At 42.8% G+C, this 16,376-nt stretch overlaps 1 non-coding gene across 1 annotated transcript; it reads right to left on the reverse strand.

Moving 5' to 3' along the window:
• Positions 1–14,753: 14,753 nt before the first annotated feature.
• LOC127487299 (U6 spliceosomal RNA) lies at positions 14,754–14,857 on the reverse strand. The gene has a single exon (XR_007914036.1). It is a non-coding gene; the product is annotated as a U6 spliceosomal RNA (small nuclear RNA).
• Positions 14,858–16,376: the final 1,519 nt, after the last annotated feature.

Genomic DNA, 16,376 nt, shown 5'->3' on the forward strand with positions numbered 1-16,376 from the left:
TGAAGAGTTCATGAACACTGAAATTCAAAAATGAGTTTATTTTGGTGGAAAAAATTTTTGAAATCTGTGCATTTGAGTGGTCTTCCAAAAGTTCATGGAAAATACATGTGCAAAAACTATGCATGGATTTAAAAACTGTTTTGTATAAAAATGAATTTACCTTTTATTCCATTTTCCACGAACTTTTGGAAGTACTATTGTATGCATACATACAACACAAACATGTACATATTTGAAAATAGAAAAGCCCCAAGTCTTTAGAATCTAAGTGCCATTTTTAGAACATCATTCACAAAATATCTAGAATGCTAATAATATAGTATAGTATATATTTTACAATACATTATTAATAGCCATGTTGTTGCTATTATCTCGTCTCTTGATATGGGGGAGATTAGCTCCAGAACTCCCTATAGACACAAATCCAGGGATACACAAGTTCCTAATATTAAATATTGCTTTATTTGCATGTAATGTACATATGTCATCCCATATACTTTAAATCATATGAGATTACTTATAATAACTAATACAATATATATGCCATGAAAGCTATTGTTACACTGGAATGTATAGGGAATAATGGCAAGAAAATTGGGTCTATATATATTTAGCACAGATCAATTTTTAAAATATCTTTGATCTAAGATTAGTTGAATCCACTGATGTGGTATTCCTGCAGAGAAGGTGAACTGTATTAACACATATCTTCCACAATCATATTCTTATAATAGCTATATAGTTAATAACAGCCACATCATGAGTAACCATATAGTTATCATAGCATCAATGTATTGTGGTATAGGTTCCAATGATTGACAACACATTATGAATACCCATGACCATAGCAGCAGTAATTTACTGAGGCCTTGCATGTGTTTATCACTGTATGGACCCAACTCAGGCACCACTTCTTCAGTTTCACAGATCTTTTTATTTATTTATTTATTTTTTAAAGATTTTATTTATTTATTTTTTGACAGGTAGAGTTACAGACAGAGAGAGGGAGAGACAGAGAGAAAGGTCTTCCTTTGGTTGGTTCACCCCCAAAATGGCTGTTATGGCTGGAGCTATGCCGATCTGAAGCCAGGAGCCAGGTGCTTCTTCCTGGTCTCCCACGCAGGTGCAGGCACCCAAGCACCTGGGCCATCTTCCACTGCCCTCCCGGGCCACAGTGGAGAGCTGGACTGGAAGAGAAGCAACTGGGACTAGAGCCTGGAGCCCATATGGGATTCCGGCGCTGAAGGTGGAGGATTAGCCAAGTGAGCCATGGCGCCGGCCCTCACAGTAGATCTTTAAGGCTGGCATGAAACCCCCTTTCAGCTGAGAAGTCTGAGTCTTGAGCATCCTCCTGGACACATGGCCGGGGTGGTCAAGTGCAGTGAGACCCGTGACCCATGTGCCTGGCGCCTCTCACACCAATAACCCCCTTGTGTGCAATGCTCCCCTTTGCTTGATTCTTAGTCCTGGGCAACTTTGACAGTCCCAGTTCTACTCTTTGTGATTTTTGTTTTTCTTTTTTTTAGATTTATATATTTATTTTAAAGGCAGAGTTACACACAGAGAGAAAGAGAGGCAGAGAGAGAGAGAGAGAGGTCTTTCATCCACTGGTTCACTCCCCAATTGGCCATAACAGCCCAAGCTGAGCCGACCCAAAGTCAGAAGCCAGGAGCTTCTTTTGGACCTCCCACATGGGTGCAGGGTCCCAAGGACTTGGGCCATCTTCCACTGCTTTCCTAGGCCATAGAAGAGAACTGGATTGGAAGTGGAGCAGCTGGGACTCGAACTGGTGTCCATATGGGATACTGATGCTGCAGGCGGCGGCTTTACCCACTACGACACAGCGCTGGCCCCATTTTCTTGTCTTTTTCACAGAAAGCCTATTTTTGTAGATGCAATGGCATCAAACATCATCGGTGGCTTGTTAAATTCCTCCCTATGTGTAATGTTAATGTGATCAAATATCCCCACATGTAGACTGGATAAAGAAGTGATGGAATGTGTACGCCATGAAATACTAGATAGTGGTAAAAAAATGAAATCCTATCGTTTGCAACAAAATACATGCAACTAGAAACCATTACCCTTAGTGAAGTAATCCAATCCCCATATGACAAATACTATATGTTCTCCCTGATCTATGGTAACTAATAGAGCACCTACAAGGTAATCTATAGGAGTGCAGTTGACACTTTGAGGTGTGATGATTTTGAACAGCCCTTGTTTTGACTGTTGAGGAACTGTGTTTTTTTTTTTTTCTTCTTCATACTTTTTGCTGAACTCTTTACTAAGTGTAGGGTTAATCTCATGAGTATAAAGTTAATTGGAAATAGATCTTTGTGAAAAATAGGAATGGGAATAGTAGAGGGAGGAGGAAGAAGGGTAGGAGTATGCCCAGGAAGCTAGGTAGGGTGGGAAGAATCACTATGTTTCTAAATTTGTATATATGAAATGCATTAAGTTTGTATATCTTAAATAAAAGAGTTCTAGGTAAAAAAGCTTAGTGTCAGATATCTGGTCTTGCCTCCCTCAAGAACTACTGAGGGCTGGTGGTGTGGCATAGTGGGTAAAGTCACCGCCTACAGTGCTAGCATCCCATATAGGTGCTAGTTTGAGTCCTGGCACCTCCACTTCCATTCCAGCTCCCTGCTATGCACCTGGGAAAGCTGTGTAAGATGGCCCAAGTGCTTGGGCCCCAGGACCCATGTGGAAAAACTTTAAGTTTATAGCTCCCGGCTTCGGCCTGGCCCAGACTCGGCCATTTCTGGTCATCTGGGGAGTGAACCAGTGGATGGAAGATCTCTCTGTAACTCTGCCTTTCAGAGTTAAGAAAAAAACACTGACTTTTTTTTTTTTTTTTTTTTTTTTTTTTTTTTTTTTTACAGGCAGAGTGGACAGGGAGAGAGAGAGAGAGAAAAGTCTTCCTTTTGCCATTGGTTCACCCTCCAATGACTGCCATGGCCAGCGCGCTGTGGCCAGCAGACCACGCTGATCCAAAGCCAGGAGCCAGGTACTTCTCCTGGTCTCCCATGGGGTGCAGGGCCCAAGCACTTGGGCCATCCTCCACTGCACTCCCTGGCCACAGCAGAGAGCTGGCCTGGAAGAGGGACAACTGGGACAGAATCCAGTGCCCCAACCGGGACTAGAACCCGGTGTGCCGGCACCGCAAGGCAGAGGATTAGCCTATTGAGCCACAGCGCCGGCCGACCTAACTAACAACTTTTAAAATGCCTCTTGTATTAAGAAGCTGTGCACAAATTTTTAATTACTATGTGTTGTGATAGCTTGTTAATAGAGTAAATGTATAGAATTTGACCTGTGTATGGAGAAGAAGGAGAGTTAGCAATAAAATTGTTAAAATGGGGTACTAAATGTAGATGGAATGCACTGTGGATATACATACATTTTTAAAATCTTAAAAGCTGTTTTTTTAATAGAGTTTTAGTGGCACTGGAAATTGTGAATTCTATGACAAGTAAAAAGGAAGATACTAAATTCATAAGTAGCATGATCTCAAACATCTTATAATATGAATATATATGTATATTTAATATATTTACTACATTAATATTATATAAACATGTACATGTGGACTAGAGAACACCAACTTATAATCACTATTTAACAATGGTTACCTCTGAGCCTTGGGATTTTGAATGACTATCTTCCCTTTCATATTTTTGCGTATTTTCAAAATTTTCCATGGTGAGCATACATTTCTTTTATAATTAAAAAGATGTTTTAAACCTAAAAAAGATGACAAAGATTATTAAGTGAAGTTTTACCACGTATATTTTCGTATATTTTATCAGTTCGAATGTTCTGGAAGGTACTGTGGCCTCAATTAAAATCCTTTTTATGCTGGTATTTGGACTCATCGGCTCACAAACCTTTAAGGAAATCTTGCAGTGTGCCTGGCTCCAGCCTTATCAAAAATCTCAGTTCTCTTCTTCAGTTCTGCTTCGAAACCTTTGTTAGGAAAGACACTTGCAGGGAATTTTTTCTTGAGGTGTTTTTTTCACGGCTATTAATTTTCCACTTGCCTCAAATTTTCCTTTGACTTTAGAAAATTCGATTTTTATTGTTCTCCTAGGAGGCTTGAGGGCATAGGGTATGAATACCATAGCATTTCCTCCTGTAGACTCTTATTTAAATTTAGATTGTGACCACATGAAAAATTTGTTGGGAAAAGTCATTAGTAGGGCCATATGTTAGAGTTTCAAAAACCCACCCTAATTTCCATTTTATTCACACCATAAAATCACCCTCCCATTCAATCAGACTATTATAAGGTGTTTTAGATGAGTGATGAGTGAATGCCAGCAAATGGCGAGCTAATCAGAAGGCCTTGATCTTCCAGAGGGCTATTAATCTCTGTCGTTCATACACTTCCCTCTCTCGTTCTCTGTCTCTCTCTCTCTCATATATACACACATACCACTGAAAGCAAAACCATAAAAAAGGAATGCTCTTGAGAGTCCATAAAAGTGTGAGTAAGAACTTAAATTTTATTTTTATTTACTAGAAATTTATGGAACAGTTACAAAGGCACAATTGTGAGCCAAAGCCCGCTTCTCATTTCTGCATCCAGTCCTGCCCGGGTCTCTCACGTGCTCTCGCTCTGTGAGGACTGACTCCGACTCAGGAGAGAACCAGAGCTCTTGGGAAGAGCTGCAGAGTTCTTGACTGTGTCTCTGTCAACCACCAACCAACCACAATGTACACTGTGATGACTGTTATTTCTAATGCGTTCTGTCACACTATTTAAAAGCTCTTTGTATGATCCACCCAGGCAGGTTAAAGATCCAGAGATCCTGAGAGCATGCTAAGTTACGTGTCGAGGCTTGTGAGTGACACGTTGAGTCCTATGAGTGACACTTGCTGGCTGGCAGAGCAAACCACACTTGTAATTAAACATGGATTTGCAGGAGACTTAAGGCTCTCCACTCTGAGATCATTGCCAGAGCAATTGTATGGTGTATGTATCTGTGTCTGCCACTACTCATGCAAACACAGACAGACGCCCCATCTCAGCTGTGGCTACAGGCAGGATGGGACAAAAAACAAAAAACCAAACAAGAAAAAAAAACAAAAAAAAACAAAAACAAAAAAAACCCACAACTCTGCTGTCTAAGACATTTCAGTGTCACTTCTCCAGTTATCAATTTTTTTTTTCATGTTGATCCTGGGATAGGCTTGGACTAAAGTTTCCATTTTTCTTTCAAAATCAGGTAGCACCTAGAAATGTAGCCACAGAAATGACAGCAAGAAACTACCTAATTAGTAAAACGTGGCTTTCTGTAAAATGAAGATGTAGATATAGACATAGACCTAGATACAGATTTTTTTCACTGTGCCGTATTTATGGCTATAACTTACTTGCAGACATCATAGGAAATCTTGTTTCAACATGATAAAAATTACTATCAACTGTTTCATTCCTTTTCCAGAGAAGCTCTATTGAGAAGAAATCTTAAAGAAAGAAAATCTAATTAAAAAAAAGATTTTCTTTATTTATTTGAAAGAGTTACAGAGAGAAAGGAAGAGAGAGAGAGAGAGAGACAGAGAGAGACAGAGACAGAGACAGAGAGAGGTTTTCCATCTGCTGGTTCACTCCCCATATGGCCACAATGACCAGGGCTGGGGCAGGTCAAAGCCAGGAGTTAGGAGCTTCCTCCAGGTCTCCCCCATGAGTGCCTGGGCCTAATCACTTGGACCACCTCCTGCTGCTTTCCTAGATGCATTAACAGTGAGCTGGATGGGAAGTAGAGCAGCTGAGACATGAGCCGGCACCTGTATGGGATGCAGGTGTTGCAGGTGGCAGCTTTACCCACTACACCACAATGCTGGCCCTGAAAATCTATTTTCCAATCAGCATTAGAAAGCTTCTAAAATCCTGCATAAATAAATTAGAAATTAGTGGGAAAATATATATCCCTTATTGTAAACTTCATTTGCACAATGCTATTTGGAAACATTAAGATATATTACAAGAGGCTGGTGCCGCGGTTCACTAAGCTAATCCTCCGCCTTGCGGCGCCGGCACACCGGGCTCTAGTCCCGGTCGGGGCACTGGATTCTGTCCCGGTTGTCCCTCTTCCAGGCCAGCTCTCTGCTGTGGCCAGGGAGTGCAGTGGAGGATGGCCCAAGTGCTTGGGCCCTGCACCCCATGGGAGACCAGGAGAAGTACCTGGCTCCTGCCATCGGATCAGCGTGGTGCGCTGGCCGCAGCGCGCTGGCCGTGGCAGCCATTGGAGGGTGAACCAACGGCAAAGGAAGACCTTTCTCTCTGTCTCTCTCTCTCACTGTCCACTCTGCCTGTCCAAAAAAAAAAAAAAAGATATATTACAAGGAGCATGTTTTTTCAATAAACATTGCTAAGTAACAGCTCACATGAAACTGAACTGTTGCCTTCCCTTTAAGATCTGCAAAATAATAGTGCACGCAGGGAAAGGATGGAGTGTTCTGGGACTTACATAGTAAGGCTGCTTTTCTTTCAATTCTGAATAAAATACAAATTAAGATAAAAATAACCTCGGAACATCTTTCAACCAGACTCACCAGACTCTCCAGTTGTGCATAAGCGTACCATGTACATACTTTCAGAACCCTCGACAGGAATTGTGTTGCCACCTAATGTTTCACTAATATTTAGAAATACTCTCACAGTGGGAATTTGCAAATGTTCTCTCTAGAAGTTGGGTAAACTGTATAAACATAATTCTGAAGCGGATTGCTTTTATGTGGTAAGAAATAGAAAGCAGTTTTGCTATTTAAGTCATGAATTTAAGAAGGAAAATAAAGCCTAAAAGAATCCTTGCAGATATCTTAGAAGTAACAGTTGTTTAGCAAATATACTTACTCTCAGTGTGGTCCCCTTTAGCCATAATATACAGTGTCCCCATACTATCCAAATAACACTTCTGGCTCCTGATCTATTGCAAATTCATTCTGTAAATTTTCAAACATAAATGAAGTAAAGTTTATGTTCATCACCACATTTCAACAAATATCAAGATTTTCCTATATTGCTTCATTTATCCATTTCTTTCTTCTGTTTAAAAGAGATCTGTTTATTGGAAAGGCAGAGGGACAGAGAGGGAGAGAAAGAGACCTTCTATTCACTGGTTCACTCCTCAAATGGCTGCAAAAGTCTGGCCATGCTGAAGCGATGAGTCAGCAACTGCATCGTGGTCTCCCACATGGGTGGTAGGAATCCAAGTACCCAGGCCATCTTCTGCTGCCTTCCATGAGTATTAGCAGGGAACTGGATCAGGGTGGAGTAGATGGGACTTGAACTGGCACTCTGATAGGAAATGCTGGCATTACAAGTGGTCGTTTCACCTGGTGTGCCAAATCACTTGCCCCTGCCACTGGTTTAAAGCATGACCCATGCAGTGGTTAATTTTATATCATCTTGATTGGGCCAGTTACTAGCTGAAACATTCTTCTGGATTTTTCTTTGAGAGTAAATCCATGGGCTTGGAGTAAAGCAGATTGGTTTCCGCAATGTCAGTAAGTCTCATCTAATCAGCTGAAGGCCTGAATACAGCACAAGGCTGACCTCCCCGAGCAAGAAGGGAGCCCACCGGCAGATGGTCTCCAGCCTCCACTTGGGGTATTGATGGGTCTCGGTCTGTTGGACCAATCTGCAGGTTTTGTACTTACCAGCCACTCTAATCATGTGAGCCAGTTTCTTCAAATAGATCTCTCTCTTCCTACTCCCTTGTTGATCCTATTTCTCCAGAGAATGCTGATAGAACAACCTGGATGTATCTCTTTGCTTCTTTGTGGTATCTCTTCATCAGTCCTCCAGCCTCCTTATTCCTTGTCAATGAACACTAGCTTGGGAACTATGTTGTCCTACGTGGTAGATACCAGCAAATGAACAGAAAATAAGTGAACTGCTGAGGCTATGGAAGCCTCTTGAGTCCACAGACTCTGTCAATATTTAGACAGGGCCATAATAATAAAAGTGGAAGTTCTCTCCTCCCTTCAGAGAAAAGTACATCGTTCTTTGATCAGTGACTGCTCTATTGAATAGTGGAGATATGGCATGTCTCCATCAGCACAGAAAGTTCTGTTGGATGATGCTTTCTTGGGGCCAGGGACACGTCCAGATCCTACATCTCAGAATGAAAATTTCAGAAGTAGTATACAAATTGCCTTTCATGTTTTCTTTCTCCCCCAACCCTCTCCCTCTCATCATCTCTCAGGTAAGCCTTGCTCAAGGTCCAGCCCATGATGAGTTGTTTCTTCGAAACGCATGCTCTCACACTGGTGTTCCTAACACGGACACATTGCCTCAGATCCAGGTCTGTACCTGTTTGCCCTGGAATTTCTTGCAGTGGTATTGTTACTCTTATTGCCAATGCTACAATCCCTAGACACATTCCAGGCTCTTCTTCTTTAAATACTGTGTCTATAACTAGTTTCACCACCTAACTCCAAATATTCCTTCTTAACTGGATAAGGACCTCTAGAGAAAAAGGTGTCATGAAGAGGTGCTGCATGAGAGACAACCCCTCATTTTCCTCCAAAGAATGGTTATTTTGTAGCCAGGGAATTGATCTTCAGAGTTAGTTCTTCAAATGGACCATCCCCACTTCTCTGCCTTCCTCAAGCAATGACCATTTCATCCCTAAACTAGTTTGTGGAGCAGTCTACCTAAACAAGTGTTTTCTACTCTAAATTAAGTGCCCGATGTCAGATTGCAGCAATTTGTCCTCCATGAGGAAGGCAACTGTATCACCGCCAGTGCTCTGAGTCCACCATGGTGACTGGCTGGGCAGCTGCACACCTTCCCAGGCTTTTCAGTCCTACAGACAACGTCCACTCTCATCTTGGCTCCTCCCCTTTTCCACACGCAGCTTTTGTCCTTAGCCAAATTGGTGGCTATTGCTGTGCTGGTTGTTGAAACTACCAGGAAATGTGCAACATTTCCTTCCCTTCAGGTAGCTTATATCCTAATGGAGAACGCATTTTTACACACACACACCCAGACACACACACAGACACACACATACACATGTAGACACACACACACACACACTTCTTTAGTCTATTTTAACTTAGTTCTTCAACTATATAAATACAGACTGCATTCTCTTTCAGGCAAATCAATCCAGTTGCCATTTCAAACTTCTAAATCCAGTGAACTTATCTGTCATAATCTTTCCCCTTTCAATGTAACTCATTTCCTAAATGTTCCATAAATCTTTATCCAACTGGTTTAAAGTCCCTTCCAGCAATAATTGTGTATCTTTTGACAACAGAATTTTATTATACCATGGTTTTGGAGGACAGAAGCCCCAAAACAAGTGTCATCAAGGTAATTTCCTCCATTTTTTAAAAGATTATTTATTTATTTATTTATTTGAGAGGTAAAGTTACAAACAGAGAGGAAAAAACAAGAGAGAGAGAGAGGTCTTCTATCTGCTGGTTCACTGCCCAAATGGCTGCGATGTCTGGAGCTGGGCCAATCCAAAGCCAGGAGCCAGGAGCCTCTTCCAGGTCTCCCACGTGGGTGCAGGGCCCCAAGCACATGGGCCATCTTCGACTGCTTTTCCAGGCCATGGCAGAGAGCTGGATCAGGGACACGGACTATATGGATGCTTCGGGGCAGGCAGAGACTTAGCCTACTACAGCGCCAGCCCCCAGCATACTTCCTTCTAAAGACCTTAGGGGAGGATGCAGCCCAGGCCTCCTCCTCAGCTCCTGGTGGTGGCTGGCAATCCTCGGTGTCCCTTGACTTGCACGTCTTTCACTTCAGTTTCTGCTCTGCAGCTACAGGCGCTCTGCCTTTGTCTTTGCCCATGTTGACACTAGTCATATAGGATGTGATGGCTGATTTTATGTGTCAAGTTGACTGTGCTAAGGGAGGGCCAGATAGCTGGTGAAACATTTCTGGGCATGCCTATGAGGATGTTTCTGGAAGAGAATAGCGTTTGCATCAAGGGACTGAGTAAAGATCTTCCTTCACTAATCTGTGCAGCCTCATGTAATCCATTGAAGGCCTGCTTAGAACAAAAGATGAAGGACGGCTGAATTCTCTCTGTGCTTGAGCCGGGGCATCTCCCGCTGCCTGCTGTCGCTGGTGCTTTTAATTCTTGGGTATTTGGACTTGGGTCTTTGGAATGGGACTTTTATTATTGGCTCCCCTAGTTCTTAAGATTTCAGATTTGAACTGAACTACATCACATGCTTTCCTAAGTATCCAGCTTGCTGGCAGCAGATCACGGCATAATCACAAGTCAGTTCCCATAATAAATTCTCTCTGTGTGTGTGTGTGTGTGTGTATTTGTGGTTGTGGATCCTATTGGTTCTGTTTCTCTGGAGCATCTCAACTAATACATTGGATTATCATACTCCCGTATAATCTCATCTTAATTGACTACATCTGCCAATACCCTATGTCGAAATAAGGTCACATTCATATGTGGCAAGGGTTAGGGTTTGGATGCTTATGTTTGGGAGAAGAAATTCTACTCTAAATACTCTTGAATATTCCTCAGAACTTCTGTAAGAAAAATAGTGAATATTCACATAGTATATATGATGCACCAGCAGTAGTCTAAGCGTTTATGTATAATTTCATATTTAATTCTCACAGTGAGCATATCCAAAGGTACTATTTGCACCTCCATTTTGCAGATGAGGTAATTGAGGCACCAAGAGATTATGTCATTGACACAGGGTCATATAACCCCTAGATAAGTTGACTTTATAGTTTGAGATATTTTTTTAAAAGATTTATTTATTTCCTTGAAAATTAGAGTTACACAGAGAGAGAAGGAGAGGCAGAGAGAGAGAGAGAGGTCTTCCATCCGCTGGTTCAATCCTCAGATGGCCTCAACTGCTGGAGCTGCGCCGATCTGAAGCCAGGATCCAGAAGCTTCTTCCAGGTTTCCCATGAGGGTGCAGGGGCCCAAGGATTAGGGCTGTCATCCACTGCTTTCCCAGGCCATAGCAGAGAGCTGGATCAGAAGTGAAGCAGCCGGGACTTGAACCAGCACCCATATGGGATGCCAGCACTGTAAAAGGCAGCTTTGCCCACTATGCTACAGCGCTGGTGCCAGTTTGTGATCTTCTACACCGTCAAATTTATCAGCCATCATTAATGTAGATCATACATATGCTCCTTGTAATGTCATTAGGCTCTTTCTGTGTGTGACCTACCACCAAATGAAACATCCCAGGGCAGGGCTGTATGATTGGTGGCCTTGAACCCAGCTTTGTGCCCTGCACCTGTGGTTTCAGGGAACCTTCAGGATAGTGCTGTGTGGCTCCTGCCTCTCTCTATCCTGAATGTTGTGTTCTGAGAGTGAAAGAATGACTGAACACTTCCTAGTTATCACAGGGAGAGATCAAACCAAGTCGGGGTCTACATTTTCAATTCTCGATATAATCAGATCTCAATCATTTCCTAGGAAATTTGTTCTTAAGAATTCATGGCATTTTCAATCAGCTTAATTTCTACACTTGGTGGATAATTTTTAATTACACATGCTTTGCCTTAAATTTGCCCAGAGGGAAGCAACAGCACTATCTAAAGTACCACACCAATTTTTCCCAGAGCAGACATTTCTGTTTATTTCCCAACTTGTACAGAAGACAACTAATGCTAAAATTACATATTTAGGATTTAAGCTTTAACTTAAAACTCTTTCCAACACAGATATTTCCTAAAGACTCTCTGATACTTGTTCCTGCACTGTATGTATTTGTCAATCATTGTAGCACACAGCTGCTATTCTTTCTCATCCAAAGGCACCCTCTCCACTACAGGCGTAATGATTTACTAAGTGGTTTAAGTGCTCCCTTTGGTGCAGACCTGAGGTTTAGAACCAGACCATGATTAGCAAGAGAGAAGTTACTGGTGTTGACAAAAACCTTGCTGTGGCAAAGGAATTGAGAGGGACAGCTCATGCTTGCAGAGTGGAGATACACAAGAGCCCCATGGGGTTGACATCACTGGTGGTTGCTGATGGAACATGCTAGATACCCTAGTGGGAGCATTACTAGAATTTAACTGGGGTTGAGAAAGGTTAGCATCTTGTGATGTGTGAGAACATCCGACTTGCTGCAGCTGACAGTCAAGAATCTGTGCTTAGAAGGAGGCAATCTGTTACCCAGCAGTGAAGGTAGTGGCTGTGGCTGCTGTCCTGTCCCAGCCCTGTCAGGGGCCAAGTGTGCTCTGTGAAGTAGGCAGCAGGGCTAGAGGGTGGCTGGGAAGAGCATTGTGCCTGATGGTCATTTCAAAAGAATGCCTAAGACTTGTTAATACGCAATAACAATAAAAATAATTTCTTTTTTAAAAATTTATTTTACAGATAGAGTTTGACAGTGAGAGAGAGAGAGAGAGAGAGAGAGAGACAGAGAGAAAGGTCTTCCTTCCGTTGGTTCACTCCCCAAATGGCCGCAATAGCCGGAGCTATGCCGATCTGAAACCAGGAGCCAGGTGCTTCCTCCTGGTCTCCCTTGTGGGTGCAGGGGCCCAAGCACTTGGGCCATCCTCCACCGCCTTTCTGGACCACAGCAGAGAGCTGGACTGGAAGAGGAGCAACTGGGACTAGAACCCAGTGCCTATATGGGATGCCAGTGCTGCGGGTGGAGGATTAACCAAGTGAGCCATGGCTCCAGCCCCCTAAAAATAATTTCATATCCTAAATTAACTGATCATTCATTATTTTTTAAAGATTTATTTATTTTATTTTAAAGTAAGAATTACAGCGAGGCAGAGGCAGAGAGAAAGAGAGAGAGAGAGAGAGAGAGAGAGAGAGAGGTCTTCCATCTGCTGGTTCACTCCCCAGATGGCTGCAACAGCCGGAACTGGGGTCATCCAAACCCTGGAGCCAGGCGCTTCTTCAGGGTCTCCCATGTGGATGCAGGGACCCAAAGCCTTGGGCCATCTTCTACTGCCTTCCCAGGCCATAGCAGAGAGCTGGATTGGAAGTGGAGCAGCCGAGACCTAAAGGGGTCCCCATATGGGATGCTGGCACTGCAGGTGGCTGCTTTATCCCCTATGCCACAATACTGGTCCTAATCATTTATTCTAATTACCTTACAGATCGTCATGTGTAAACCCTCAAGTCATTTATAAAATTGGTTATCAGTTGTATGTTCTGTCTCTCAATGAGGTGATTTATGGTGACCCTAAGGAGTAAGGAGTCCTATAAGTCCACAGGCTGGAGGGGTACTGTCCCTTTCCTGGTTAAAGTGGAGAAAAGAGCTGGTATGGTCCGTGGACTGGTGGTTTGTCATCTAAAAGGTTTCCCAGCTGAGTTGGTCATTCTCATCCTAGCCTGCATCCAGCAGTGGCTGCCTGGTCCATGGTTGAGCCTTTTGCCTCGACACTCTGAAGTCTCATCATGGCTCCTGGTAGAAACAGAAGAGTGAGACTCTTCCATTCAATGATTGGTGGGTGCCATTCGGGTTCCCGGGCTCACTGGTTACTGTCAGGCAGAGTGGGATGAATTGTGATTTCTAAAAGACGTGTGTATCTAGAGCCCAAAAATACAACCTTACTTGGAACAAGTGCCTTTGTAGATTAAACCTAGGTCAGGATCTCAACTGAGATGTTGGATGAAGGTGGGCCATAAATGTTATGGCAAATTTTAAAACAGACAGAAAAGGAGAAGACACAGAGAAGCATAGGGAGAAGTCCTCGTGAAGATGGAGGTAGAGAAAGAAAGAAAGAAAGCATTCGTGAGCGAAGGGGTACCTTCTCCCTGAGAGTCCAAGAAGAGCCAACACTGAACAGCAGCTTCATTCAGACTCTGGTATCCAGAACTGTGGGCAAATGAATATCTGCTGTTTTAAGTCACCCAAAGTGTGGCAATTTGTTAGGACAACCTTAGGGAAACTAATACAGCAGTTTAAACGAATGCTCCTTCTAGTCATTACCACAGCCAAGTCCTCTTTAGATCATGCAGTTCCTTTTCCCTTCATTAATTTATAAAGGATTAGACATGAGAGATGTTCCAAGAAGCATTCTCTTTCACTCATGGGTCATGGGGCATGAAATTACATCATTAGAGACTGATTCCTCAGAACTTAAAGACACTTTTTTTCTATTCAGGGGGGATAATACATCAAGTCTCCAATGTTGTATGGAGAATGAGACTAGGATAAGCTTTCTTCATCAAGGAGAGAATCTCACATCCCCTTGGTGCCTGGGGACTTAGCCACCAGAGGGTAGTGACCACGGCAGGCAGACTGCCCTGCAAGGTCTCTCTGGCTTCCACGTCTTCCTGGATGCGTCAAGACATTGAGGCCTTGACAACTCTGTTATCCAGGCCACTTCTTAGCATTGTTCATGCAGCTTGTCACCTTGAAAGATGATGTAATGGCTTTTGCTTCCATACAGAAAACAACAGACTTACTTACTGCTTGATATAAAAACAGTGGGTTCCCTATCATAGGTTCCATGGCTGCAATTATGCAGCACCCACTGGGTCCTTGTGTCTCACCTCATGGGACCCAGGGGCAAGGGGAGACGTACAAAGACGTGATAATGTGTGTTGCTCTCCTTATGAGCAAGGAAGTCTCTTGTCTCTGACCCGGGTGTCTCCTGTGCTGTGACAGCCACCATGCAGCAGTGAGAGGTGAGAGGAGAGGGCTGACATCAGATATCTGCAGAGCCAGTGTGTGGGGTTGACAGATCAAAGAAGCCTCAGGAATACTTCCTGCCTACAATTGTACCCAGGATTGTAGTGATGGGTGGTATTTACATAGATCTGTTTTTTTTTTTTTTTAATATGGAACACTTCACGAATTTGTGTGTCATCCTTGCACAGGGGCCATGCTAATCTCTGTATCGTTCCAATTTTAGTATGTGTGCTGCCGAAGCGAACACTACATAGATCTGTTTTAAGTGTGTGTGTACGTATGTATGTTCATGTAGTCTTCATAGCAGGTCTGTGAGGCATGGATTTTGATTTTAATGATATGGACTTTAGCAACTTGCCCAAGGATGCCAGAGTGGGAGGCTGCAGAACTGGGCCAAGAAGCCAGGAGAACATATTCAAAATACACATTCTTCATGTTGTAAGATGGACCCAAGTGAAACAGGTGTTTCACATCCCCTCCCTTATCATCACTCTCCCTTCACTGCTTTGGGATGTGTAGTATACTAGGAGAAAAGAAGAGAGAGGAGAGCGAGAGAGAAAAAGAGAAGGAGAGAGACCTAGAGGTCTAGAACCTACAGTCACCAGCAGAGAGAATAGGGGCACTGGTGTTTCCTCTGAAAAATCCAGTTGTGTGGAACAGAAGCTCCACACTCCAGAGGTGTGGCCCTTGCACATCACTCGTGCTGATGGGCAGCTCAATGCTGAGCCACCCTGTAGCTTGAGCTAAAGGAAAAATGTGCACTCTTGTGGACAGTCAGCCTTCATCTGCGGGCTCCACACCCAGGGATCCAACCAGTCACGCATCAAAAATATTGTTTTTAAATTGAATTTGTGGGCCAGCATTATGGCATAGTGGGTTAAGCTGCTACCTGCAGTGCCGGCACCCCATATGGGTGCTGGGTGCCAGTTCAAGTCCCGCCTGCTCCACTCTCAATCCAGCTCCTGCTAATGTGTCTGGAAATACACTAGCGGATGGCCCAAGTGCTTGCACCCCTGTACCTATGTGGGAGATCTGGAAGGAGCTCCTGGCTCCAGGCTTCCAACTGGCTGGAGTTCCAGACATTTGGAGAGTGATCCAGCAGATGGAAGACCTCTCTCTCTGTATCTCTGCCTTTCAAATAAATAAAATATCTTGAAAAATGTTGTATTTATGCTGAACATATACAGGCTTTTTTTCCTGCCATTACTCCTGAAATAAATTAGTATAACATCTACTTGCATAGTTTTTGCATTATATTAGCTAGTATCTGTAATCTGAGATGATGGAAGTTTACAGGAGGATGTGCGTATTTTCCATGCAAATTCTCCACTGTTTTCCATAAGGGACTAGAATGCTCACAGATTCTGTCATTCACAGGGGTACCAGAACCAATGGTGCTCAGTTATTGACTCTACATGGTTACGCATCGTCAGTAGTTAGTTCTTTTTCCAAAAACGTTAAAGTAGGTGAACAAATACTAAAAATTTAAAAGCAGGAATATAAAAGCTCACAGCATAATTTTAAATGCAAATATCTCATTTATAACCAAATTGGAATTTATTATAATTTTATCTTTGTGTCATTAAAGGAAATAAAGTCATCAATAATAGTCATGCTTCTAAAACTGACTTTCTTCCTTACCTTGTTTTTAATTGAGTGTTGTGAATTAAACCAAATGAGAGAAAGAAACTGACAATATGCTGGGTACCAAAAGATTTGAATATTCCTCATGAATCTGAAAATGAAAATGAAATGTAAATAAATTG

The sequence above is a fragment of the Oryctolagus cuniculus genome, chromosome 13, assembly GCF_051225735.1.
Source record: "Oryctolagus cuniculus isolate XC-2025 breed Fujian yellow rabbit chromosome 13, ASM5122573v1, whole genome shotgun sequence".
Lineage (NCBI taxonomy): Eukaryota > Metazoa > Chordata > Mammalia > Lagomorpha > Leporidae > Oryctolagus > Oryctolagus cuniculus.